A 26,346-nucleotide genomic window follows, 5' to 3' on the forward strand; every position below is an offset into this window, starting at 1 on the left:
ACAGTAGTGTAGCATGCATCCCTATTACAGCTTGGGGCATTGGAGTTGGGAGTTCAATTCCGGTGTCCTCTGTGAGAAAGTTTGTAAGTTCTTCTCATGTGCATGTGAGTTTTCTCCAGGTGCTTTGGTTTCCTTCCACAATCCAAAGATGTACTGGTTAGTAAGTTAATTGGTCATTGTGGCCAAGTGGTTAAGGCATTTGTCTGGTGATTCGAAGGTCGCTAGTTCGAGCCTTGGCTGAGGCAGCGTGTGTGTCCTTGAGCAAGGCACTTAACCACATATTGCTCTGCGACAAAACCAGTGCCAAGCTGTATCAGCCCTAGTGCCCTTCCCTTGGACAACATCGGTGGCGTGGAGAGGGGAGACTTGCAGCATGAGGAACTGCTGGTCTCCCATACAACCTTGCCCAGGCCTGCATCATGGAAACCTTCCAAGGCACAGATCCATGGTCTCATGACACTAATGGAATGGTCATTGTAAATTGTCCTGGGATTAGGCTAGCACTAAATAGGAGGGTTGCTGGGTGTGCAGCTCATTTAGCCAGAAGAGTTATTCATGCTGTATCTTTAAATAAATAAAAATAAATGAATTTAAAACCTATTCAGCAATTCAATCAGTATCTGGGAAAAGAAGCAATCTAAAGTTTCAGGTGTCCATCATATCTGCAGTAAAGATGTCAATAAGGTTGAAAGAATTCAGAGAAAATTTACAAGGATGTTGCCAGGATTTGAAGATCTGAGTTATGCGGACAGGCTGAATAGGTCAGGATGTTTTTTCCCTGGAGTGAAGGAGAATGAGGGGAGATTTGACAGAGGTATACAAAATTATGAGAGGCTAGATAGGATTAATGCAAGCAGATTTTTTCCACTGAAGTTGGGTGAGACTCAAATTAGAGATCATAGGTTAACAGTGAAAGGTGAAATCAAGAGGAATCTGAGGAAGAAATTTTTTGCTCAGAAGGTAGTGTGAGACTGTAAGGAGCTGCAAGTGGAAGTAGTGGATGTGTGTTCAATTGCAAGATGTAAGAGAAATTTGTATAAGGATATGGATGGGAAGGGTTTGGAGGGTATGGTCCAGTTGGGGATTAATGGAACCAGACAGTAATGGTTTGGTGCAGACTACATGGGCCTGTTTCTGTGCTGTAGTGCTCTATAACTCTTTATATGCAGCTTATTCATAGGTGCTGACAGTCCTGTCTTTGAGGTATTTTGAATCCCTTTTTTAGCACAGTAGAGTCTTTGAAGGGGTGCTTTTACATGCTGTGCCTCAAGCAACCCAACATGAGATGGGAAGATGTGATCAGGTCCATTCCTTGATGGCCTAGCCAGTGGGAACTACTGCCAAATTCTTACTCTGTATCACATAAACTTAAAGTAATCATTCTGGAAGCAACTCATGACAATCCATGGGAAACTGTCCATGGGTGCCATGGTAGCATAGAGGTTAATGGAACACTATCATAGCTGGGGGTGTTCCAGAGTTCAGAGATCAATTCCAATGCCGTCTGTAAGGAGTCTGTGCATCCTCTGTGTGAAATGTGTGGATTTTCCCCAGGTGTTACAGTTTCCTTGCACAGTCCAAAGATGCACTAGGTAAATTAATCTTTTTCCTCTTGGGCTTTTAGCTCCCAGTGGAGTTAAGGCCATTGATGCCTGCTCGTCTCCACCGCCCACTAAAGTCGATGTTGTGGTTGGAGTTCATCAATGTTTCTGTAATCCATTGTACAGGAAATTGGCCTGTACAGCTTCACCACACAACACACACAACATGTTGGAGGAACTCAGCAGGCCAGGCAGGGCAGCGTCTATGGAAAAGGGTACAGCCGACGTTTCAGGCCGAGACCCTTCAGCAGTACTGGGAAAAAAAGGATGACGGGTAGAGGTAAAATGTGGGGGAGGGGAAGGCGAAATACGAGGTGATAGGTGATACCAGGAGGGGGAGGGGTGAAGTAAAGAGGTGGGAAGTTGATTGGTGAAAGAGATACAGGGCTGGAGAAGGAGAATCTGATAGGAGATGACAGAAGGCTTTGGAAGAAAGGGGAGAAAAAAGAATAGGGGGAAGGAGCACCAGAGGGAGGAGATGGGTAGGCAAGGAGATAAGGTGAGAGAGGGAAAAGGGAATGGGGAATGGTGAACAAGGAGGGGGGGACTGTTTCACCAAGCACCAATGCTCCATCAGCTAGAAAAAGCAGGATCGCCCAGTGGCCACCCATTTTAATTCCACTTCCTATTCCCATTCCCATATGTCTATCCATGCCCTCCTCCATGTCATGATGAGGCCACACTCAGGATGGAGGAACAACACCTTATATTCCATCTGGGAGGCCTCCAACCTGATGGCATGGACATCAATTTCTCGAACTTCCGGTAATAGCCCCGCCCCCTTCCTTCATCATTCCCCATCCCCGTTTCCTTCTCTCACCTTATTTCCTATTGCCTCCCTCTGGTGCTCCTACCCCCTTTTCTTTCTTGGCCTTCACCAAAACCCTGTATCTCCTTCACCAATCAACTTCCCAGCTCTTTCCTTCACCCCTCCCTCCCTCCCTCTCATCGTTTCACCTATTGCCTTGTGTTTCTCCCTCCCCTCAACCTATCTCTTAACTCTACCTCTCATCTTTTTTTTTGATCCAGTCCTGTTGAAAGATCTTGACCCAAAACGTTGACTGTTCACTCTTTTTCATAGATGCTGCATGGCCTGTTGAGTTCCTCCAGCATCTTGTGTGTGTTGCTTGGATTTCCAGCACCTGCAGATTTTCTCTTGTTTGTGATTGGTTTACAGCTTCACCAGAGCCCTGCTGGTTGGCCTTACCATTTCCACCTCTCACGACGGGGGCGTAGGGTTGGACTTTGAGAGGCAGTGATGTTAATCGGTCATTGTAAATTGTCCTGCGATGAGGTTAGGGTTAATTGATTTTGTCAGGGGCTGCCGGTGCAACCTGGCTTGAACCCCGCATTGTATCAAGAAAGAAATAAGTAATAAATAACTGACTGTACAAGGCCAGTGGGAGTGGTAAACCACAATGAACTGAACTTTAAGTAGGCAAATTAGGGGCTTCTTTCCTTTCTCATATACTGTCCAATGCTAATTAAGTTTGCCAGAATATATAAAATTTCAACTCAATATTCTTTTCAGTGGGTTTGTATCATAAGACATATCTCTCTATATCTGAATAAACTCATAACAATCTGGACTTATTTCTTTTTTTTTCAAGTTCTACTCATAACTGGAGGTTCCCAAGTCATCTCAGTGCTATTTAGTTGCTGAAAAGTAAGCAAACAATATTGTTTCTGCTCGTGGTCTTACTATGTTGCATATTTCCATTGATTCTTCATTTCACAAACAAATGTCCACAATGAAAAATATAAAAAATAAAATGAGCAAGAATCACCTTCTTCTTAAGTCCATCACCCCTTCAGGGGCAGCGGCCACTGACAGCAGCTCAACGGAGTCTTCTGACTTGGCCAGTCTTTCAATTTGTCCCCAGAGGTCACCCATCTAGGTGAAGATCCTTCCTCTCCCAAGGATGAGGTCTTTAGAGCTTCAGTGGCATATTCGTAGCTCTGGGTTATTACAAGATAGGATCCTTAGCCCGGTGCCCAACTTTACTCCTTTCTCGCCTGGGCTTGTGACTGTCTGTAATGGAATTAGTATCAAGAATTGATATTTGCTACTTTGACAGAAAAACAGTGCTTCAACGTAAATGTAAAAAACAATGCAAGACTAACTCCTGAAATACTTTAACTACTTTGTCACCTTTACTTCACAATGATTGAAATATCTTTCTTTTATCTTTCAAGCACTCGGAAAGGGGCTTTCAATCACCCAATTAATATCTAGATATTTGTCAGCTATGGAAATCTGTGTTCTATGTCGAAGCAGGCAGGTTAGAAAGTATTATTTTGCACATGGTACTAATGTGCCATTCCGTCAACATAATTTCAGGAAGATTCATTCTCCAAAGGTTTTGAGGAGTCTATGGACTTCTTTATCATTGAACTGAGACCATCCATTTAATCATTCTTCATGTTCCTGTCAGGTCTTCATCAACTCTTCCTCTGCCCCAGTCTTGAACATACAATTTCTTTCCAGTTTCCTTCCTATCCAAGCTAAAGTTTTAAATTTACGTATTCACACTCATCACCCCTGCTGGGATATAGACAGCTGACAGATCGTTCCTTTCTCAGGGATTGCATCTTTGGAGCTTCTGCTGACGTTTCTGTAGCTCTGGAGTTTTAAGGAATGAGATTTCTCATCCCATGCTCAACCGTCCTTTCACAGCCAGGCTTGAAACCATCCATAGATCAGTTCACCATTTAAAAGTTATCTTCATTTATTAAATGGACATCTAAACATTCAATGAAATAGAGCTAGTATTACAGGAAAGATATGAATATGGATAGAAGATCGACTGATTGTCAAACAGCAAGGAGTTGGAATAAAGGGGTCCTATTCCAGTTGGCTGCCGGTGACTAATGGTATTTTGCAGCAGTCTGTATTGGGACCGCTTCTTTTCACATTATATGTCAATGATTTGGGTGGTGGAATTGATAACTTTGTGACCAAGTTTGCAGACAATACAAAGGTGGGGGCAGGTAGTGCTGAGGAAGCAAGCAGTCTGCAGAGGACTTGGGCAGATTGGGAGAATGGGCAAAGAAATGGCAGTTGGAATATTGTGCAGGGAAGTGTATGGGCACGCACTTTGGTAGAAGGAATGAAGGTGTAAACTATTTTCTAAACAGAGACAAAATTCAGAAGTGCAAAGGGACTTGGAAGTCCTGGTGCAAGATTCCCTAAAGGTTATCTTACAGACTGAGTCAGTAGTGAGGAAGACAAATGCAATGTTAGCATTCAATTGGAGAGAACTAAAATATAAAATCAAGGATGTTCCATATTTTCTTACTAAAACTACCTCCAACTTCTTTTTCCTTTTCATAAAACTCCAAATTAATATTTATCTATCTATTTATATATTTATTTATTTACAATGATCAATTAACCTACAATTCGGGACGACTTTGCAATATGGGAGGAAACCAGAGAACCCGGGGGAAACCCAAATGAAGGATATACAAGCCGTTCACAGATGATGTTGGAATTGAACTCCGAACTCTGATGGCCCATGTTGTAAGAGCATTGCACTAACCTCTACACTACTCTGGCTTTAGAAACAATGAAACATTTTTGCTTTGTCTTCACTGCTGTAAAGTAGGAAGAAAAACAGTTAAGTTGCACACAGCAAGCTGCCACAAGCAGTCATGTGACAAAGAAAAGATAATCCATTTTTAATTATGTTGACAAGGTGATAAGTATTGGTCAGGTTATTGTGGAAAACTCCAATGTGCTTCTTTGAATCAGTGTCATATCTGGTCACATATTTCACTTGAAATTCAGTACTCCCACGACTGCACTACACTCAGTACACTGTCATTTTCTGAAGTGGACCTCATCCCACAAAACTTCGGCCCACAGAAGAGATTGTCACCGCTGAGTCACTGCTGACACACTAGGCAAAATTATGGATGAGCAAATTAGCTACCTGTTTATGATATGCCTTCGGGGTTCCATAACCTGGCATGAACAAACCATCTGCGTCTTTATTTTACTGAACCTGGTTACCAGGTTAACGCAAAATCACATCAAGGTGGATTATCGTTGTTGTTAATAAAGGTTGTTATTTTTTGGAATCCAAGCTCAACCATGAAGTACAACCTGGAACTTAACATAGTTTATTTGGGGCAGGAAATGTGTGTGGAGAAGGAGAGAAATATCCAAGGACAGCCCAACATGAAGCTTGGTTCAGATCAGCTTGTTGACCAGGGATCCATTTCTCTGCATTGTATTATAGGAAAGGAATCACTATGAAGTGACTTAAGTCCATGACATTAAAATAGGTGCTGCCATATACAGTGAATAAGATTATCAAGAGTTACAAAGTGATCTTGATCAGCTGAGCAGGTGGGCCAAGGAATGGCAAATGGAGTTCAATACATAAAATGGAAGGTGTTGCCTTTTGGAAAGACAAATGAGGGTAGGACTTCTACTGTGAATGGTAGGGTACTAGGGAATGTTCTAGAATAGGGGTAATATTGGAGCTCTGGCACATTATTCCCTGAAAATAGACGGTGATGGAAAAAGTTTTTGGCCTGCTATCAGAGCAAAGAATACAGAAGCTCGGATGTTAAGTTGCAGTTGTACAAGATATTAATGAGGTCACATTTGGACTATTGTGTTCAGTATTGGTCATCCCCTATAGAAAAGATGTTATTTGAAAGAACAGGCAGTTAGGCACTTGCTCTATTGGTAAAAAAAAAAAGAAACCAAATCCTTACAGGTGTCATAGAATTGGAAGATGTGGAATCCTTGTGGGTAGAGTTAAGTGTAAAAAGACCCTTATGGGAGTTATATACAGGTCTCCGAACAATAGCCAGGGCGTGGGCTACAGATTACAATGGGAGATAGAAATGGCATGTAAAAAGGCCAATGATGCAGTAATCATGAGGGATTTCAATGTGTAGATAGATAGGGAAAATTAGGTTGTTGCTGGATCCCAAGATAGGGAAACTGTAGAATGCCTATGAGATAATTTTCTCGAATAGCTTGTGATTGAGTCCACTAGAGGAATTGCAGTTCTGGATTGGGTATTATATAATGACCCAAATTTGATTAGGGAGCTTAAGGCAAGGGAAACCTTAGGAGACAGTGATCATAATATGATAGAATTCACCCTGTAGTTTGAAAAGGAGATGTTAAAATCGTGTGTATTCGTATTACAATGGAGTAAAGGGAATTACAGAAGCATGAGAGAGAAGCTGGCCGAAGATGATTGGAAGGGGCCATGGAAGACACTAGCAGAATACTAGAAATGTGAAAGTGTTGGGGGAAGAAGAGAGTTTTGGTGCTATTATCAAGGAGAAGATTCACTGAATGGCAAAAGGCAAAGAGTGGTAATAAATGGGGGCTTTTCTGGTTATCTAGTGCAGAGGCTGGCAGCCAACCATGCTATATAACAACGATTTGGATGAAGAAATTGATGGCTTTGTGACCAAGTTTGCACATGATACAAAGATAGATGAAGGGGCATATAGTGTTGAGGGAACAGGGTATCAGAAGGACTTAGACAGATTGGGAGAATGGGGAAGAAGTGATAAATGGTAATATAAAGCAGGGAAGGGTATGGTCATGCATTTTGATAGAAGGAACAAAAGTGTGGAATATTTGTAAGTGGGGAGAAAATTCAAAAATCAGAAGTGCAAAAGGACTTGGGAGTCACTTTTCTAAGTAAAGATGTGTTGGCATTGGAGAGGATCCAGAGAAAGTTCACAAGAATGATCCCAGGAATGAAAGGGTTAACATATCAGGAGCATTTAGAGACATATAAACATAGAAATCAACAGCACATTACAGGCCCCTCAGCCCACAATGTTGTGCGGACTATGTTACCTACTCCAGAAACTGCCTAGATTTCCCTACCACGTAGCCCTCTATTTTTCTAAGTTCCATGTACCGAGCTAAGAGTCTCTTAAAAGACCCTGTTGTATCCACCTCTACCACCATCACTGACAGTGCATTCCACGCACCCACCACCCTGTCTGTGAAAAACTTACCTCTGATATCCCCCCTGTACCTACTTCAAGCACCTTAAAACTATGCCCCCTCATGTTAGCGATTTCAGCCCTGGGAAAAAGCCTCTGACTATCTACACAATAAGTGCCTCTCGTCATCTTATACACCTCTATCAGGTCACCTCTCAACCTCTGTCGCTCCAAGGAGAAAAGTCCAAGTTCACTCAACCTATTCTCATAAGGCATGCTCTCCAATCCAGGTAACATCCTTGTAAATCTCCTCTGCATTCTCTCTATAGTATCCATATCTTTCCTGTAATGAGGTAACTAGAACTGAACACAGTACTCCAAGTGGGGTCTAAACGAGGTCTTATATAGCTGTAACATTACCTCACGGCTCTTGAACTCAATCCCACAGTTGATAAAGGCCAACACCCCATACGCCTTCTTAACAACACTGTCAACCTGTATAGCAGCTTTGCGTATCCTATGGTTATGGACCCCAGGATCTCTCTGATCCTGCACACTGCCAAGAGTCTTACCATTAATATTATATTCTGTCTCAAATTTGACCTACTAAAATGAACCACTTCACACTTATCTGGGTTGAACTCCATCTGCCACTTGTCAACCCAGTTCTGCATCCTATTGATGTTGTGCTGAAACCTCTGACAACACTTCAGAGTATCTACAATATCCTCAAACTTTGTATCTTCAGCAAATTTACTTACCCACCTTTCTACTTTCTCATCCAGGCCATTTATAAAAATCACAACAAGGAGGGGTCCCAAAAACAGATCCCTGCAGAACACCACTGGTCACCTTCCTCCATGCAAAATATAAACTATCCACAACAACCCTTTGCCTTCTGTGGCCAAGCCAATTCTGCATCCACAAAGCAAGGTCTCCTTGGATCCCATGCCTCATTACTTTCTGAATGAGTCTTGCATGGGGAACCTTATCAACTGCCTTAGTGAAATCCATATACACTACAACTACTGCTCGACCTTCATCAATGTGTTTTGCTACATCCTCAAAGAATTCAGTCAGGTTCGTTAGGCATGACCTGCCCTTGACAAAGCCATGCTGACTATCCCTAGTTAGATTATGTCTCTCCAAATGCTCATAAATCCTGCCTCTCAGGATCCTCTCCAACAACTTGCCCACTGAAGTAAGCATTTGAAAGCTCTGGGCTGGTACTCACCAGGGTTAGAAAAACGAGGGGGTAATCTCATTGAAACCTATTGAATGTTGAAAGGCCTAGATAGAGTGGATATAGAAAGGATGTTCCCTATAGCTGGGGAGTCTACGACTGGAGGCAACAGCCTCAGAATTGAGAGAAATCCATTGAGAACAGAGATTAGGAAAAGTCTTTTTAGGGAAGGGGTGGTGAACCTGTGGAATTCATTGTCACAGATGTCCTTGTAGGCCAAGAAGTTCGGTATATTTAAGGTGGAAGTTGTTAAAAGTTTTTGATTAATCAGGGCATTAAGAGCTACGTGGAGAAGGCAGGGATTAAGAAGGATAATAAATCAGCCATGATGGAATGGTGTAGCAGACTTGATGAGCTGAATGGCCTGATTCTGTTCCTATGTTTTGAGGTCTTATGGTCTATTAAGCTATGGAAAAGATGTAGATGAAATTTATGAGGACGTTGGCAGAATCTGAGGGTCTGAGTTGTGGAGAGTGTTTGAGCAGGCTAGGACTTTACTCATTGGAGCAAAGAAGAATGAGGAGTGATATAAAAGGGTATAAAATCATGAGATGCATCAATAGAGTGAACGCAGACAGTATTTTCTCAGGATTGGAGAATCTAGACATGACACGAGATGTGTAGAGCAGATGTCCAGGTGCCAGCCATGATAGAATATCCAGCACCCATTTGGATCTGCAAGCAAAGCATGACAGAAGCACTGGCCGAACAGAATGGAACACGGAATCCTCAACCCCCGCCCCACAAAACCACAGTATGGTTCGCAATCCACAACACTCACCAGCCAGCCTTTCGAGTGGCCTTCCCCTCATTCTCCCGCCTGTTTATGTAGCAGAGACTCTCCCAGGCGTCAACAAAAACACTGGCAAAAGGGTTAAAGAAACTGCGCTCCTCTCTGTGCTATACCTACCTGCTGCAAAAGAAAATGAGGTGAGATAACAATCTTCATCCTCTGCTCATTCCACTTTCAAACTTTTAACAAGCATTTGCAAACTGTGCAGAAAAATTTACCTGCTGCCAACTGGTGTCTGCAAAACATTAAATTTCATTGAAGTGCAAACTTCACTCCATCTAAGTAAAAGCAACTTGAGTGAAATTTCCTCGTCGTCCGTCTGCATCCACCTCTTTTCCTTTAGGTTTAAGCTAATTTTATTTATTTCTGCATCACAAGCACCCTTTACCATATTCCTAATGAATCACATAATTAAAGGCAGGGTTAAGAGCATCATTTAGTTCCGTGATTTCTGCCGGAGTTTCACAGCTTTGATGTATGGTAGGATGTGAGCACCAACTTCAGTGGTTCAATTTAATGTCAGGGAGTATATACAGTATACAACCTGATATCCGTACTCTTCACAGACATTCACAAAACAGAGAGAAACCCCCCAAAGATTTCATGACAGAAAAATGTTAGAACCCTCAAATCCCCCTCCCATGCACAAGCAACAGCTAAGGCATCAACCTCCACCCTTGCTTCAGCAAAAGCTTCAGCCCCGCGCACTACCCACCATGCAAGCAATGGCAAGTCCCCAGAGACCACGACCTGGAGTCCATCAAAAACTTCTGACCAGCCCAACTCTTCAGCCTCTCAACAGGCCCTCTCTCTCACTAGCGAGGGAGAAAGAAAGAGGTATCGCTCCTGCCACAGTGAGAGGGGAGGTCAACAGCTTGCCGTTTCGACGTTACAATTCGCAGCATCGCTTACCTGTGTTCCCCTGACTCGGAGTCAACAGACCCTCACTCTTACTTTAGGACTTGGAACGCAAATGAGTCGGCAAAACTCTAGCAAATGGTATTCAGTAGTTTGGGAGAGGAAGAAGTTAGAAGATACTCCCATCATACTATTGGATAGGCAGTTCCTGTATACAGAGCCAGTAAGAATGAAGATGTTGCTGCAGATGATGCCAGCAACTAATAACAATGTCCTGCAGGCAGTTCACAAAACTATTTCTTCCTCTTTTAAATATACATCTGCAACAAATCTGTGTGCAATTGGAGCCTGTAATTTGCAGTTTGATAATGCGTTTTCTGGCCAATAGAGTGCTTTTGCTGTCTCTAAAGGAATTCAGCGTGGTTGAGAGCAAAGTTGTGAAAGGATTACGCGGCCTAATGGTGGAGTGTGAATCCATGAGGGGCTCCAATTCTCGACCAACTCGCTGATTAAAGCATTAAACAAGATTGAAATCAACAAGAATAACAGCAGAAGATAGGTGGGTGTTCAGCAGCATCTGAATTTTTGAATCTCCATCTGCCTGCATTTGACCAGTCTCCCTCTCCCTCTCCCTCTCTGCTGCTGGAGGAAGGTGCAGGAGCCTTGGATCTTGGCCAAGGTTTGATTCGCATGGTTTGTAGATTGGACAAACCATTGGACATAGCACAACATCTTTAGAAGCTTCTGCAGTTCATGTTCTGTGTGTTTCTGGTTTCTCTTTTCTGTTGCTATTTCATGCTGTTTTGATTGGGGTGGACTGGCTCTGCGACCTGTAGACAACGAACGACAAAGCCCGAAATTGAACTGAACTGAACTAACCAGAACACTCATAGACTGTTTCAAGGACTCTACAGTTTGATGCATGTGTGAGCACGTGATCAAGTGGTTAAGGCATCGGCCTAGCGACCTGAAGGTCGTGAGTTAGAGCCCCAGCCGAGGCAGCGTGTTGTGTCCTTGAGCAAGGCACTTAATAACACATTGCTCTGCGATGACACTGGTGCCAAGCTGTATGGGTCCTAATGCCCTTCCCTCGGACAACATTGGTGTCGTGGAGAGGGGAGACTTGCAGCATGGGCAACTGCTGGTCTTCCATACAACCTTGCCCAGGCCTGTGCCCTGGAGAGTGAAGACTTTCCAGGCGCAGATCCATGGTCTCGCAAGACTAACGGATGCCTTCAACAGTTTGATGTTTAATATTCTGTGTATTATTGCTCTTCTATTTTGCAGTTTTTTTCTTTTTTTCCCTTTTAAAACAAACAAAGAAACAGACAAAATACTCCCTATTTTGCAGTTTTGCACAATTTGTTTTTTTTGTGAGTTGGGTGTTTGATGTTTTCCTTGAATGGGTTCCATTGTATTTCTATGCTTTGTGGCTGTCTGCAGGTAGATAAATCTCAAGGTTGTATACTGCATGCATACTTTGATTATAAATGTACTTTGAATCTTTGATTTCTGCCCAAACTCTATCTACACTGTATGTTGTATTTCCAAATCAGTTGTCTGGGAAAGGAAGGAGCCGGAAAAAGGAGTTTAACCAGATCCAAAGAAGACAAAGTTCTCTTTTTAGTGAATGGCTACAAGTTCCAACTTGGCAAAAATATGTGCGTGTCTATGTACACCAAATCATTAAAATCCAGCATTGTCTTTAATATGGTAAAACAGGGGGAGAAACCTGCTATTGGACATAATGCTAAACAAGATTATGAGGATATTGATCACCGTTTACTGTATATTCAATTCTATATCTGAATCTCTAGATGTCAATTGAGGTGTGAGGGTGAACACTTACACTCAGACCGACTAAAGCAAACCACATAAATAATCACGAGAGATTCTGAAGAATTCTTTAGCAACACATACAAAACTATGGAGGAACTCATCAAGTCAGTCAGCATCTATGTAGGGGAATAAACAGTTGATTTTCTGGGCTGAGACCCTTCATCAGTTCTCCTATATTAAAGCTATATACAATAACTTTAATTTGAGAGCATTGTTTATAGACCACTGTGCTCAAAGGTTATTCAGAAATGTACTTCTTTTCTTCTTTACCATTTATATAATAAAAACCAAGAGCATTGATCCTAGCCCCACCTAGTATTAGAACTTTCTAGGACCCAGCATCTTAACATTAGACTGTCCGAGGCCAAAACAGAAGTAGATTCCCATTCTGGTTAGCCACTTTGAACATGGAATGGCAAGCCAGTTGAAATATTGCCAAATGCATAACTAAGGAACAAATTAAAATCTGGCTTGACCCCATAGTTGCCCCTAACCCAGTCTTCTGACCCACCATGCTAGAACACCAGGCTGTCAGTTCCTCAGTAACATGAAGCACTATATTGCAGTTAATTTTGCCCACTGTTAAAGACAAGTGATTTACTTTCATGCTTATATCTTCAAATGAATTAGCCTTTACACATCTGACCTGCTGAATATTTTGTTTGTTCTCTGTTTTTATGTTTAAGTACAATTACCTGGGTCTTGACCCAAAGTGTGGTCTCTTTATTCTTCTCTGTAGATACTACTTGATCTTCTAAGCGTAACACTGGATTTCCACCATCTGCAGAATCTCCTGTGTTTTTAGTCTAATCAAATTGTTATCCTCAGATCTGCCTTGAATGTACTACATGGCCAAGGTTGCTGATTACTACCGTAATCCATCATATAACTGCTAATCTGAATCATAAAGATTCAACAATAAAAATACAGTACATCTCATATGATGAAAGAGGCAGGAACTTTCTGAGACGTATTGAAGCTATTCAGCCAGCCAAAACTGAACTATCAGTACTCGGCCCACAGCTCTGAAGAACCCATTGGGTTCTCATCCAGCTGTATTTTAAATGGTGATGAAGCTTTCTGCCTCCACTGCACCATCAGGCAGTAAATTAGGAAGTCTTGTGGGTTTGATTACAGTCATAGAACACTACAACACAGAAACAGGCCCTTTGGCCTATCTAGTCGATGCTGAACAATTAATCTGCCTAGTCCCATTGACCTGCATCTGGACCATAGCCCTCTATAACCCTCCCATCTATGTACTTGTCCAAATTTTTCTTCAATATTGAAATTGAACCCACATCCTCTACTTCCATTGGCAGTTCATTCCACACTCTTACCATCCTCTGAGTGAAGAATTATCCCCTCATGTTCCCCTTAAACTTTACACCTTTCACCCTTACTCTAGATTCCTTCCAACTGCCAAAATGGGAGAAAATAATTTCCCGTCTTTATCTGGAATAACATTAACTGCGCCATATTTATTTTTGATCAACTACTAGTGTCTGCCTTTTAAAAATGCTGGAATCACTCAGAAGGCCAGGAAGCACCTATGGAAAGAGTGACAGAGTTAGCAGATCCTTAATCTTCTGTGTGATAGTGTACACATTAATAGTTTACTGGTTCCAAGTGCAGAGAGAACTAGGGAAATAGTAATCAAACAAGTTTGGGGTATAGAGTCTTTTCAGCTGCACTCTTACTGTTCTTTCATTTACTTACTGCTGTTAAGCCGCTGGCACTTAAGGCAGCAATGAAGGTCCTACATCTCTATCTGTCCTTGTCCACTCAGATGTAGGAGGATTAATCATTGCTGTTTCCATAGTAGTTCTGTTTTATCACTCAGTGTTGTTAGACCTGATCTGGACCCCCAAACCTGGAGGACCGATAGACCACTCTTAATCTAACCTTTACCCTTTGACCTGTTTGGCATGGGTGACCCTACCAAGATATATATAGGCATCCGTTACTCTCGTGAGACCATGCATTTGCACCTTGGAAGGTTTCCTGGGCAAAGTTGTTATGGAACCTTGCAAGTCTCCCCTCTCCACGCCACCGATGTTGTCCAAGGGAAGGGCACTAGGGCCTATACAGTTTTGCACCAGTGTCGTCGCAGAGCAATGTGTGGTTAAGTGCCTTGCTCAAGAACACAACACGCTGCCTCAGCTGAGGCTCAAACTAGAGACCTTCAGATCACTAGATCGACACTTTAACCACTTGGCCACGCGCCATCACTACCAAGAGCCACAGGATAAGACCCTGACTTAAGTCAGCACAGCTCCCCGGGTCATTGAGGCATGCAAGCCTCCAAATCACAACAAGGTTGTGGTCCTTTTGGGTGTGTTCTTTCATAGACACGAGAAAACTAATATTTATTGCCCATCTGTGATTGGTCATGCATATGTTTAATGAACTTCTTATTCTTCACCATCCCATGAGATCACACTTAATGTACCTTACCTCCACTTACCCATTTTCCTCTTTGCACATCCTTTCTTGTCCTTACCTAAAAGAAGCAAAATGTCAATTTGCTGCTCGTTAAAAGACGTTGCCTCCAAAAGATGGCATCCATCACTAAGGGTCCTCATCACCTAGGACACGGCCTCTTTTCATTGCTACCAACAAGAAGGTGGTACAGGAGTGTGAAAACATGCATTCAATGTTTCAGGAACAGATTCTTCCCCTTTGCCATCAGATTTCTTAATGAACAATGAACCCATGTACACGACCTCACTTGTGTTTTTATTTCTTGTGCACATGTCCACATTGCTGGCCTTCAAGCCTGGAATGGAGGCCTAGACTCCATCCTGACCTCAAACTCCACTACATCATGTCCCCAAACTGTATCTGACCTCTTACTCCCTAACAATCCTGTCCCTAAACACTAATCTGATCCATAGTTCCTCTCTCTGGCCTCAAAACCATCCCTATCAACTTAAAAAGCAACAAAGACCGGAGCTCGAGCCTGGAGTCCAGGATCCTGACATCAGCTAACCAAGGTGTTTATATCAAACATCAAAGTGGATTGGGTTTTGGAAAGTTTAAGACCGATTTTTGAAAATTGGACGCTGGAGCCTGGAGGCCTGTCTGTGTGTGTGTTTGGTTGGGAGGGAGGGAAGGGGCTTGTTTTTCTGTTGTTCTTTTGTTGTTTGTTGTGTTCTGTGTTGTTCCGTCTTGCTGTGGCGGTGAGAGCATACAGCAGGAGGGGGCTGACTGTCAATACCACCAAAGACAGAAGTGGTTTGCCAGTGGAGTACCAGTGTCCCACCCACTCTACCTGCCTTCACTGTTGGTGATGAAAAGCTGTCAGTAGTGCCATATCTGGGGAGCATTCTCTCTGAGGATAGCGGCATTGACGACGACATCCAGAGCCACATTAAACAGGCATCAGCTGCCTTTGGGAGAATTCAGCATAGAATCTTTCAGGACAGGAGCCTTCGTCCCTCCACAAAGGTCGCCGGATACCAAGCAGTCTGTGTCACCACCCTCCTTTATAGCTGTGAAGCTTGGGTAATCTACAGCCGTCACATCAAGTCCTTGGAGCGCTTCCACATAAGCTGCCTCCAGCGCATCCTGGGAATTACCTGGCGTGAGCGGGTGCCTCACACTGAAATACTTGTAAAGACCAACTGCAGGAGTATTGAGGCCATGATCACCCAGCGTCAGCTGCAGTGGCTGGGGCACGTGATAAGGATGCCCCCATGTCAGCTACCCCACAGAGTGTTATACGGCCAGCTACATCATGGTCAATGTTCAGCTGGAAGGTCGAAGAAGCGCCATAAGGATCAGATGAAGAATGCTTTAAGGAAGTGCAAGATCAGACCCGAGGACCTGGAGGATGTTGCTGCTGCCCGTACCATTTGGCGACAGCTGTGTAGGGATGGGGTTCATATTCTGGAGATGGAAAGAATAACTAGAAGACAGCAGAAGAGAGCCAGGAGAAATGCAGCCATGGTTGCCACCATTACCACATACACATGTCCCACCTGCAATAGAGCTTGTGGGTCCAGGATAGGACGGTATAATCATCAAAGATCTCACTGTTAAAGGAGTGGATGTTGTCATCAGATTTCAATGGACGACAGAAGAAGAAGAAGTTGTTCTGTCAAGTATTGTGGGCATACTATATTTATACCAGAATATGTGGCGACACTTGCAGCTGCCCCCAGCACATCCTTGGGTGTGTTAGTTAACATAATTGACACATTTTGATGTACATGTTATAAATAAATGAATCTGAATCTGAATAAAATGGGATTAGTGTATGATTTTGGTAAATGGGTGGTTGATGGTGATCGGTGGGTGATGATGCTCAGCTGAAGAATGTGTTTCAATACCATGTACATTTGGATCGATTTTAGATTGTTTATAAAGTTTAGGGTTTAATATCATTTCCAGTACACAAGTGCAAAGGAGGACAAAATAATTGTTACTCCGGATCTGATGCAGCTTGAAAAAAAAAATAGATTGATTGTATTTCCATAAAGCGTCGCTAGGCACAGGAGTGTTTGTACATAAGGTTTTTGGTTTTTTTAGCGCGTCTCACCAGACAGTCAGCCATTCTTGTCTGGAGCGTGGTGTCAGGATTGGTCTCCTTTCGGGTTAACCGGGTCACGATATGAACGTTCCTGGCTTGACCCTTTTTTTTTTTTACGAGGCCAAGTGGCTAGCTTGACACTCAACCCAGCACGGATGGGAAGTGTACTCGGGGGTGGCCCGACTTGGATTCGAACTCGGGAGCCTTTGATCCAGAGTCTGGCGTTGGTCCCATTACGCCATCAGCCGGCCATAAGGTACATAAGGTGACTGACGAGAAATGATAGAGTGATGGAGTGTGGTGGGTGAGTTAGTGGGTGGAGGTGTTGATCAACCTTACTGCTTGTGGAAAGTAACAGTTTTTGAGTCTGGTGGTCCTGGCCTGGAAGCTAAGTAGCCTCCTCCCTGATGGGAGTGGAACAAACAGTCCATGAACGGGATGGGTGGGATCCTTAATGATGTTACTGGCCCCTTGCCTGAACCTTTCTGCATATTTGTCTTTCATTAGGGTAGGCTGGTGTTAGTGATGTATTGGGCAGTTTTGACTACCCATTGTAGAGCTTTCCTGTCCACCACAGTGCAGTCTCCGTACCATGCAGTGATTCAGGTTGTTAGGGTTTTCTCTACCGCACTTCTGTAGAATGACGTGAGTATACCTGTAGTTGTGAACAGTTCAGCTCTTTTCAGCCTCCTCAGAAACTAGAAGCATTGGTGAGTTTTCCTGATCATGTAGGATGTGTTCTGGGACCATGAGAGGTTGTGTGACATGTGCACTCCTAGGAGTTAGAAACCGTAGAAACCATAGAAACTACAGCACAGAAACAAGCCTTTTGGCCCTTCTTGGCTGTGCCGAATCATTTTGAATGATACATTCCAGTGTCATTGGCTGTAGGTCACGTGTTTGACCTTTTACACCTTCTTACTGGCTCCGCTGCAGACCAGCAACCATTTATTGCCCTTTTCCCAGCAAGTGACAATTAGTAATTTGTGGCTCTTTGTTCTCAATCAGCAACCAGCTTGAATCACACAGAATAGATTCAGACCTCAACAGTTAAAAACCTGCATGTTATATCCAGCTAAGGAACACCTCACAAATAACTCCTTATTTGGAAATGATCTCTAGTTCAACAGATTACCTGAGGCATCATTGTGTTGACTTCAACGGGTTACCTGGGGTGATAGTGCAAGCATGCAGTTTGGTGCCATTCAGGATTCTTAGATACTAAGGCTCGTGGATATGATGGGATTGAGGGATAAGGATGATACACAGGAGGAGAACATTTAGTATATATTGGCATCAAGATTAGAGTACAAGCTAGAAGATGGTTGGTAAAGTCAGGTGGGTGGGAGGAGGGGAATGAAGTAAGATGGGAGGTGATAGGAGGGAATGGTAAAGGGCTGGAGAAGAAGAAATCTGATAGGAGAGGAGAGTGGACCATAGGAGAAAGTGAAGGAGGAGTGTCACCAGGGAGACAGATAGGCAGTTATGGAGAAGAGGTAAGAAGCCAGTGTGGGGAATAGAAGAAGAGGGAAGGGGACAAACAAGTTTGTTATTCAAACAAGAGGATGTCAGTTGAGAGTTAAAGGGCAAAAGTTTAGGGGTAACATAAGGGGGAATTTCTTTACTCAGAGAGTGGTAGCTGTGTGGAATAAGCTTCCAGCAGAAATGGTTGAGGCAGATTCGATGTTGTCATTTAAAGTTAAATTGGATAGATATATGGACAGGAAAGGAATGGAGGGTTATGGGCTGAGTGCAGGTCGGTGGGACTAGGTGAGAGTAAGAGTTCGGCAGGGACTAAAAGGGCCGAGATGGCCTGTTTCCATGCTGTAATTGTTGTATGGTTATATGGTTATATGGGACGGGGAAAATTACTGGAAGAAGAAATCAATGTTCATGCTGTTAATTTGGAAGCTACCTAGATGGACCCATTTCATTTCCATAGATGCTGCCAGACCTGCTGATTTCCTGCAGCATTTTATGTGTGTTATTTGAATGATCCTAGGATGCAGATGATACTAACAGCCAGAAGAAAGACATATATATGTTAGCATTTGCCTGCCTTTAATTCTCGCCAGCCCACATTCTCCCATGGCTTTACTGTACACCATGGGGGACAGGAGAGCAAGAATTTCCCGCAACCTTTGCAAAACCCTCCCTCCGATTCCCAAAAACCCAAGCAGGGATACCATCTCGACAGTGGCTGTAATTTACTCTAATCTTTGTGCCATTCATAATCAGGCACGAAAGATTAATTTGACAGAGGAATTTGCAGTAATATTTACCCAGCTGAAATCCATTGCCCTGCAGAGGATTTCCTAGTCATTGGTTAACGTGTTCCATATGAACTTGTTTATCAGTTCGGAACACAGAGGCACACACATGCCTGAAAACCAGATTTGATCAAAACGCACGGTGGACTGTTGTTCCAAATCAGCCAAATGTAAGAAATCTCTCTGGGCCTGCTGTACTAATGCCACTGTCAGTGAATACGGCACCAACAACAGCATTTTCAGGCATGAATCTACTCGAAAAATGCCACTATTCACTGGTGGTTAAATGTTTGCAAACAATTGCTATTCATACAGACTTAGTAAACTAATGTCATGGTGGGTGATCATAACATTGGGCTAGCATATGACCAGTTTAAAGGCACAATCTGCCTGTAAAGCATTAATATAAAAGACTGTTAAGAAACTAGTGTGTGTGTGTGTGTGTGTGTGTATACGTGCACAAGATAAGACCAGGAAAAGGGCACGTAATTAATACAGCACCTCATCTTCCTGAATAGGTTTTCTATGCATCAACAGAGGACTGTTCAAAGATGCAATTTGATATCAATCTGTCACTCTTGGAAAGAGGTGCCAGGTGGTAAGTTGGTATCTTTGTGAAGGGTTCCTTCAAAGTTAGTGGAGGCAGAGTAATGAGAAGGGGAGAGACATAGAGAATAGCCATCATTCTCGAGCAATATTCACTAAAAGGCGCTGTGTAAAGCAGCACATCTTGAATGATGCAATCAAGGTTTAAGCTTTGTCATGGGACTTCCCCTGGGACTAAAATAAAGACTACAATCTAGATATCACCCTCAACATACAGAAAATGATGGAGGAGTTCAGGAGGTCACAGAGCATCCGTGGAAATAAACAAGGCAGTCAACTTTTCAGCCCAGAGACCGTTCTTCAGCTCCTGAATTTCTTGTGTTTAGATGTTGCTCTCTTTTGATGTCCTGAGTTCTAATGCACAGTCAGATTCTCTGTAACAATTGCAGTTTCACAGACCTGCCTACAGGAAAAATGACAATAAGATTAAAGGAGTGAAGAGAAAATTTACAAGGATGTTGCCAGGATTTGAGGGCCTGAGTCACAGGGAATGGTTCAATAAGTTAGGATTTTATTCCTAGTGCATGGAAGAATGGGGGAAATTTGATAAATGTATACAAAATTATGAGGGGTATAGATAAGTTAAATGCAAGTTGGTTTTTGCCACTGACTTTGGGTGAGACAAGAACTAGAGGTCATGGGTTAAGGGGCAAGGATGAAGTGATTAAGGTGAACATGAGGGGGAAATTCTTCACTCAGCTGGTGGTGAGAGTGTGGAACGAACTGTTAGTGGAAGTGGTGGAAACAGATTCAATTTCAATATTTAAGAGAAATTTGGATAGTTACATGGATGGGAAGTATGGAAGGTAATGGTCTGCGTGTAGGTGAATAGGACTCAGCAGATTAATAGATCAGCACAGACTAGATGGGCTGAAGGGCCTGTTTCTACGCTGTAGGAGGGAGGAGAAGACGGCGGTGCGACACAATGCGCGCGGCCGTTCCGAATGAATATCGATATGTGTAACTGGGGGCCGTACACCAATCTGGATTTGATGGGGATAGCCGTGAAGTGCAGAGGAACATCTGAAATGCCTGCTTCGCTGCGGCTGCTACTGTGCGATCGAGAATCTCCGGAGATGAATGCCCCAAATCCTCGGCTTTGCGTATCGCCTGTCGCCGGGGCCGGGGTCGAAACGCTCGGCAGAGATGGTGCTTGGTGCATCGGTGTCTGAGAGCTGGTCGGAGGCTTGGAGTTTTTCAGATGGACTCGGAGTCGGACTGTGGTCGGATGCTTCCAGGATGCTGCATCAGCAAGTTGGTGGCACTGGAGGTTCACCGTCTGCGTGAGATGATGGGATTTTCGAGAGACTTTGAGACTTTTACTGTGCCATGGTCTGTTCTTATCAAATTATGGTATTGCTTTGCACTGATGTAACTATATGTTATAATTATGTGGTTATTGTTAGTTTTTAAGTCGGTTTGTCATGTGTTTTCATGATATTATTCTGGAAAAACATTTTTATCATTTCTTAATGCATGCATTACTAAATGACAATAAAAGGGGACTGCGTGTCCTCATAATCATAGTGTTCTATTACCCTAATTGTTCAATGGGACAAAATTATATTAAAGGCCAGAGCATGGATCAGGCACTGAGACCAGGGCCATGTGGAGCTCTGGAAGTAACCCACCTATATCTTATTAACACTTACCTAATCACAGGACAAGTTACAATAACCAATTACCCTACTAACTGGTACTTCTTTGGACTGTGGGAGGAACCCGGAGCACCCAGAGGAAACCTATGTTCTCATGGGGAGAATGTATAAACTCCTTACAGGTAGGGCTGGAATTGAACTCTGAACTCCAATGCCATGAGCTGTAAAGACGTCATGCTACACCATTACAATAACATGGCGTTCAGTTTGACTCTTTCCAATGCTTTTATTGGAATTGGAACTTGAATTGGTTTATTATAGTTACGTGTACAGTGAAAATCTTGTCTTGTATACTGTTCATATAAGTCGAATCATTACACAGGTCATTGAGATTGTACAAGATAAAGTGAATAAAGTGTACAGCTACAGAGTAACACACCACAAAATGCTGAAGGAACTCAGCAGGCCAGGCGTGTATAATACAACTCTTATATTTGTCTTCTCCAGATAGCCATTAAATACAGAAAGACCATGGTTGTTGGTGAAAGAAACCCCCCAATCAGCACAAAAAAGAAAAGAAACAAAACTCGCAAACCCCAAAACCCCCCCCACCGCAGCAAAAAACGGTCGCAATAACAATCCCCAACCCCCTCACTCGCAGAAAAGAACAACACCAATAGCACCAAATCCAAACTCTGCCTCCCCCTTCCACACAAATATTAACAGATCACCCATCCACCAATCACCCACAAGAAAGAAAACACTGAAAACCTGAAAGAAACCAATATAAAGTACGGTCCACTAATCACGTAAATCTCAGAATAATAGCAATAAAACTCACTTCTGCCCCTGATGTTCTTGCATTTCTGACATACTGCTAGTGTCCTCCACAGTAAAAGCTGTTGCAAAATACTTATTCAATTCATCCACCATTTCTTTGTGCCCATTACTATCTCTTCAGCGTCATTTTCCAGAGGCCTGTTATCCACTCTCATTTCTCTTTTACTCTTTATATACTGAAAAGGCTTTTTGTATCCTCTTTTATATTATTGGCTAGCTTACCTTCATATTTCATCTATAATTCCTTCATATCTTTTTAGTTGCCTTCTGCTGGTTTTTAAAAGCTTCCCAATTCTCTGACTTCCCATTGATTTTTGCAATATTTGTCTTCTCTTTGGCTGTTAGGCTGTCTTTGACTTTATTTGTTGCCGCAGTTGCCTGATCCTCCCTTTAAAATATCTCTTCATCTTTGAGATGTATCTTTCCTGTGCCTTCTGAATTTCCTCCCAAAGCACCAGCCATTGCTGTCCTGTCATTATCCCTACTAGTGTCCACTTCCAATCACCCCTGGCCAGCTCCTCTCCAACACATCTGTAATTCCCTTTACCCCACTGTAATACTAACATGCCTGATTTTAGCTTCTTTCAAAATCGCTGAGTGAATTCTATCATATTATGCTCAATGTCCCCTAAGGGTTTATTTACCTTAAGCTCTCTGATCAAATCTAAGTTGTTACATAACACCCAGTCCAGAATTGCTTTTGCCCTAGTGGGCTCAACTAAAAGCTACTCTTAGACATTATGCAGATTCCCTCTCTTGGAATCCGACACATTGGGAAAAAAGATTTTCCCAGCCTTTCTGCATATTGAAATCCCCATGGTTATGAAAACATGGCCCTTTTCCCGTGCCTTTTCTATCGTCCATTGTAATTTGCAGCCCAAATCCTGGCTACTGTTCAGAGGCTTGTATATACTGTAACTCAAACCACGGTCTTTTTACCCTTGTAGTTTCTTAACTCTACCCACAAATAATCTACATCTTCTGATCCTATGTCACCTCTTTCTAAAGATTTTATTTCATTTTTTACCAACAGAGCCACTCCACCCCCCAAGCCTACCTGCCTGTCCTTTCGATACAATGTGAATCCTTGGATGTTATGCTCTCAATGATGATTTTCTTTCAGCCATGATCCAGTGATGCCCACAACATCATACCTGCCAACCTCTAACTGTGCTACAAGATCATCTTCCATATTCCGTATACTGCATGCATTGAGATATAACACTTTCAGTCCTGTATTAATGGCCCTTTTTCATTTTGGCCCCCCGTTACATTTCAACTCATCCCACTGACTGCAATTTTGCCCTATCATCTGCCCATCCTTCCTTTTGGTCTCATTACACACTGCATCTAGTTGTATACCAACTGCCCCATCCTCTGTCCTATTACTCCTGTTCCTATCCCTCTGCTAAATTAGTTTAAACTCTTCCAAACAACTCTAGCAAACCTGCCTGCAAGGATATTGGTCCCCTTTGGGTTCAAATGTAACTCGCTCCTTTTGAATAGGTCATATATTCCCAGAAGAGATCCCAATGATCCATAAATCTGGAACCTGGCCCCTGCACCAATTCTTCAGCCATGCATCCATCTGCCAGATCATTCAATTCTTACCCACACTAGTGTATGACAGAGGCAGCAATCCATTTACAATTACAACCCTGGAGCTCCTGCTTTTCAGCTTTCTGCCAAACATCCTACCTCTATATTCTCTTTTCAGGACCTCTCTCCTTTTCCTACCTACTGTGTGTTGTTGGTGCCAATATGCACCAGAATGTCTGGCTGTTCACCCTCCCATTTTAGAATGCCGTGGACCCAGTCGGAGATATCCCTGACCCTGGCTCCTAGGAGGCATCATACCATCCGGGTGTCTCTTTCACATTCACAGAATCTGCTTTCTGCTCCTCTAATTATGGAATCCTCTATCACTATTGTAATCCACTTCTCCCTCCTTTCCATCTGAGCCACGAAGCCAGATCCAGTGCCAGAGTCCCAGTTGCTCCCACTTCTCCCTGGTAGTCCCCACAAAAGAAAAGTATCCAAAGAAGTTTACTTATTTTTGAGGGGAATGGCCACAGGGGTACTCTGCACTGGTGCCAATTCCCTTTCCCTCTGTTGAAAGTCACCTAGGTACCTTGCTTCTGCAACTTTGGGGTGACTACCTCCTTGTAGCTCCTATCTATCACCTCCTCACTTTCCTGCATGAGCTGAATGTCATTGAGGTGCAGCTCCAGTTTCTTAACGTGATCTCTAAGGAGCTGCACTGACTGCCCCTTTGGCGGATGTAGTTATCAGGGAGACGGGAGGTCTTCCAGAATTCCCACATCTCACAGAACCTCCTTACTGAGAACGTCTGCGTGTGCTAGTCCAAGTCTGTTCTCGCCTAAGCCTGGTGAGCCAAAGCCAGACCACTCTAACACTGTCCACTCACAGACTGCCCGCTCCGACAGTGACCACTCTGTTTACACCTCTTTTCTTTATATCGGCCTTGTGCTGATTGCAGCCCACCAAAACAAAAAGCCAAAAGGCACCTGAGCTCTTTTTAAACCTCACACTGTGTCACCAAAGGTCAACTTCTCAGGCTGATTGCAGCCTTTGAGAAAAGTTGCAGGAGGGGGTTGTCATATCTCTACTATCTACCCCATTCCTATCCATTGCCTGAATCGCTGTTTTGGGTTTCTGGCATGTGAGTCACGTTCGGGCCAGACCAGGTGGGTGTCTTCAATGCAATTAGTAAAACTATTAGACATATACAGCTTTACACCTTATCTTTATGCAAATTCATACTCTTGAGTTGCTGCTGGTATTTGAACTTTTCTGCTGATTCAGTACCAAAAACATATGGTGTAGAATAATAGAACATAGTATAGCACAGCACAGGCCCTTCGGCCCATGATTTTATGTTGTCTCCAAGATCAATCTGGTCCTTCCCTCCGACAAGGAAATGGCAGACGAGTTGAACAGGTACTTTGGATCTGTCTTCACTAGGGAAGATACAAACAATCTCCCAGATGTAATAGTGGCCAAAGGACCTAGAGTAATGGATGAATTGAAGGAAATTTATATTAGGCAGGAAATGGTGTTGGATAGACTGTTGGGTCTGAAGGCTGAAAAGTCCCCAGGATCTGATGGTCTGCATCCCAGTATACTTAAGGAGGTGGCTTTAGAAATCGTGGACGCATTGGTATTCATTTTCCAATGTTCTATAGATTCAGGATCAGTTCCTGTGGATTGGAGGGTAGCTAATGTTGTCCCTCTCTTCAAGAAGGGAGGAAGAGAGAAAACAGGGAATTATAGACCTGTTAGCCTGACGTCGGTGGTAGGAAAGATGCTGGAGTCAATTATAAAAGATGAAATTACGACACATCTGGATAGCAGTAACAGGATCGGTCCGGGTCAGCATGGATTTACGAAGGGGAAATCGTGCTTGAATAATCTTCTGGAATTTTTTGAGGATGTAACTATGAAAATGGACAAGGGAGAGCCAGTGGATGTAGTGTACCTGGACTTTCAGAAAGCCTTTGATAAAGTCCCACATAGGAGATTAGTGGGCAAAATTTGGGCACATGGTATTGGGGGCAGAGTACTGACATGGATTAAAAATTGGCTGGCTGGCAGAAAACAAAGAGTCCCTTTTAGAATGGCAGGCGGTGACCAGTGGGGTACCGCAAGGTTCAGTGCTGGGACAGCAGCTGTTTACAATATATATTAATGATTTAGATGAGGGAATTAAAAGTAACATTAGCAAATTTGCCAATGACACAAAGCTGGGTGGCAGTGTGAAATGTGAGGAGGATGTTATGAGAATGCAGGGTGACTTGGACAGCTGGACAAGTGGGCAGATGCAATTTAATGTGGATAAATGTGAGGTTATCCACTTTGATGGTAAGAACAGGAAGGCAGATTATTATCTAAATAGAGTCAAGTTAGGAAAAGGGGAAGTACAACGAGATCTAGGTGTTCTTGTACATCAGTCACTGAAAGCAAGCATGCAAGTACAGCAGGCAGTGAAGAAAGCTAATGGCATGCTGGCCTTCATAACAAGGGGAATTGAGTAATATGAGCAAAGAGGTCCTTCTGCAGCTGTACAGGGCCCTGGTGAGACCACACCTGGAGTACTGTGTGGAGTTTTGTTCTCCAAATTTGAGGAAGGACATTCTTGCTATTGAAGGAGTGCAGCGTAGGTTCAGAAGGTTAATTCCCGGGATGGCGGGACTGTCATATGTTGAAAGATTG

The 26,346-nt window shown here is 43.2% G+C and overlaps 1 long non-coding RNA gene across 1 annotated transcript; it reads right to left on the reverse strand.

The window, feature by feature from the left end:
- Positions 1 to 3,501: 3,501 nt before the first annotated feature.
- On the reverse strand, positions 3,502 to 9,843 carry LOC140186742 (uncharacterized). Its single transcript, XR_011882936.1, has 3 exons — positions 9,787 to 9,843; positions 9,557 to 9,688; positions 3,502 to 3,633 (listed from the first exon to the last, which is right to left on the reverse strand). It is a non-coding gene; the product is annotated as an uncharacterized lncRNA (long non-coding RNA).
- Between the last annotated feature and the right edge of the window lie 16,503 nt (positions 9,844 to 26,346).

Source organism: Mobula birostris, chromosome 1 (assembly GCF_030028105.1).
Source record: "Mobula birostris isolate sMobBir1 chromosome 1, sMobBir1.hap1, whole genome shotgun sequence".
In the NCBI taxonomy this organism is placed as follows: Eukaryota; Metazoa; Chordata; class Chondrichthyes; order Myliobatiformes; family Myliobatidae; genus Mobula; species Mobula birostris.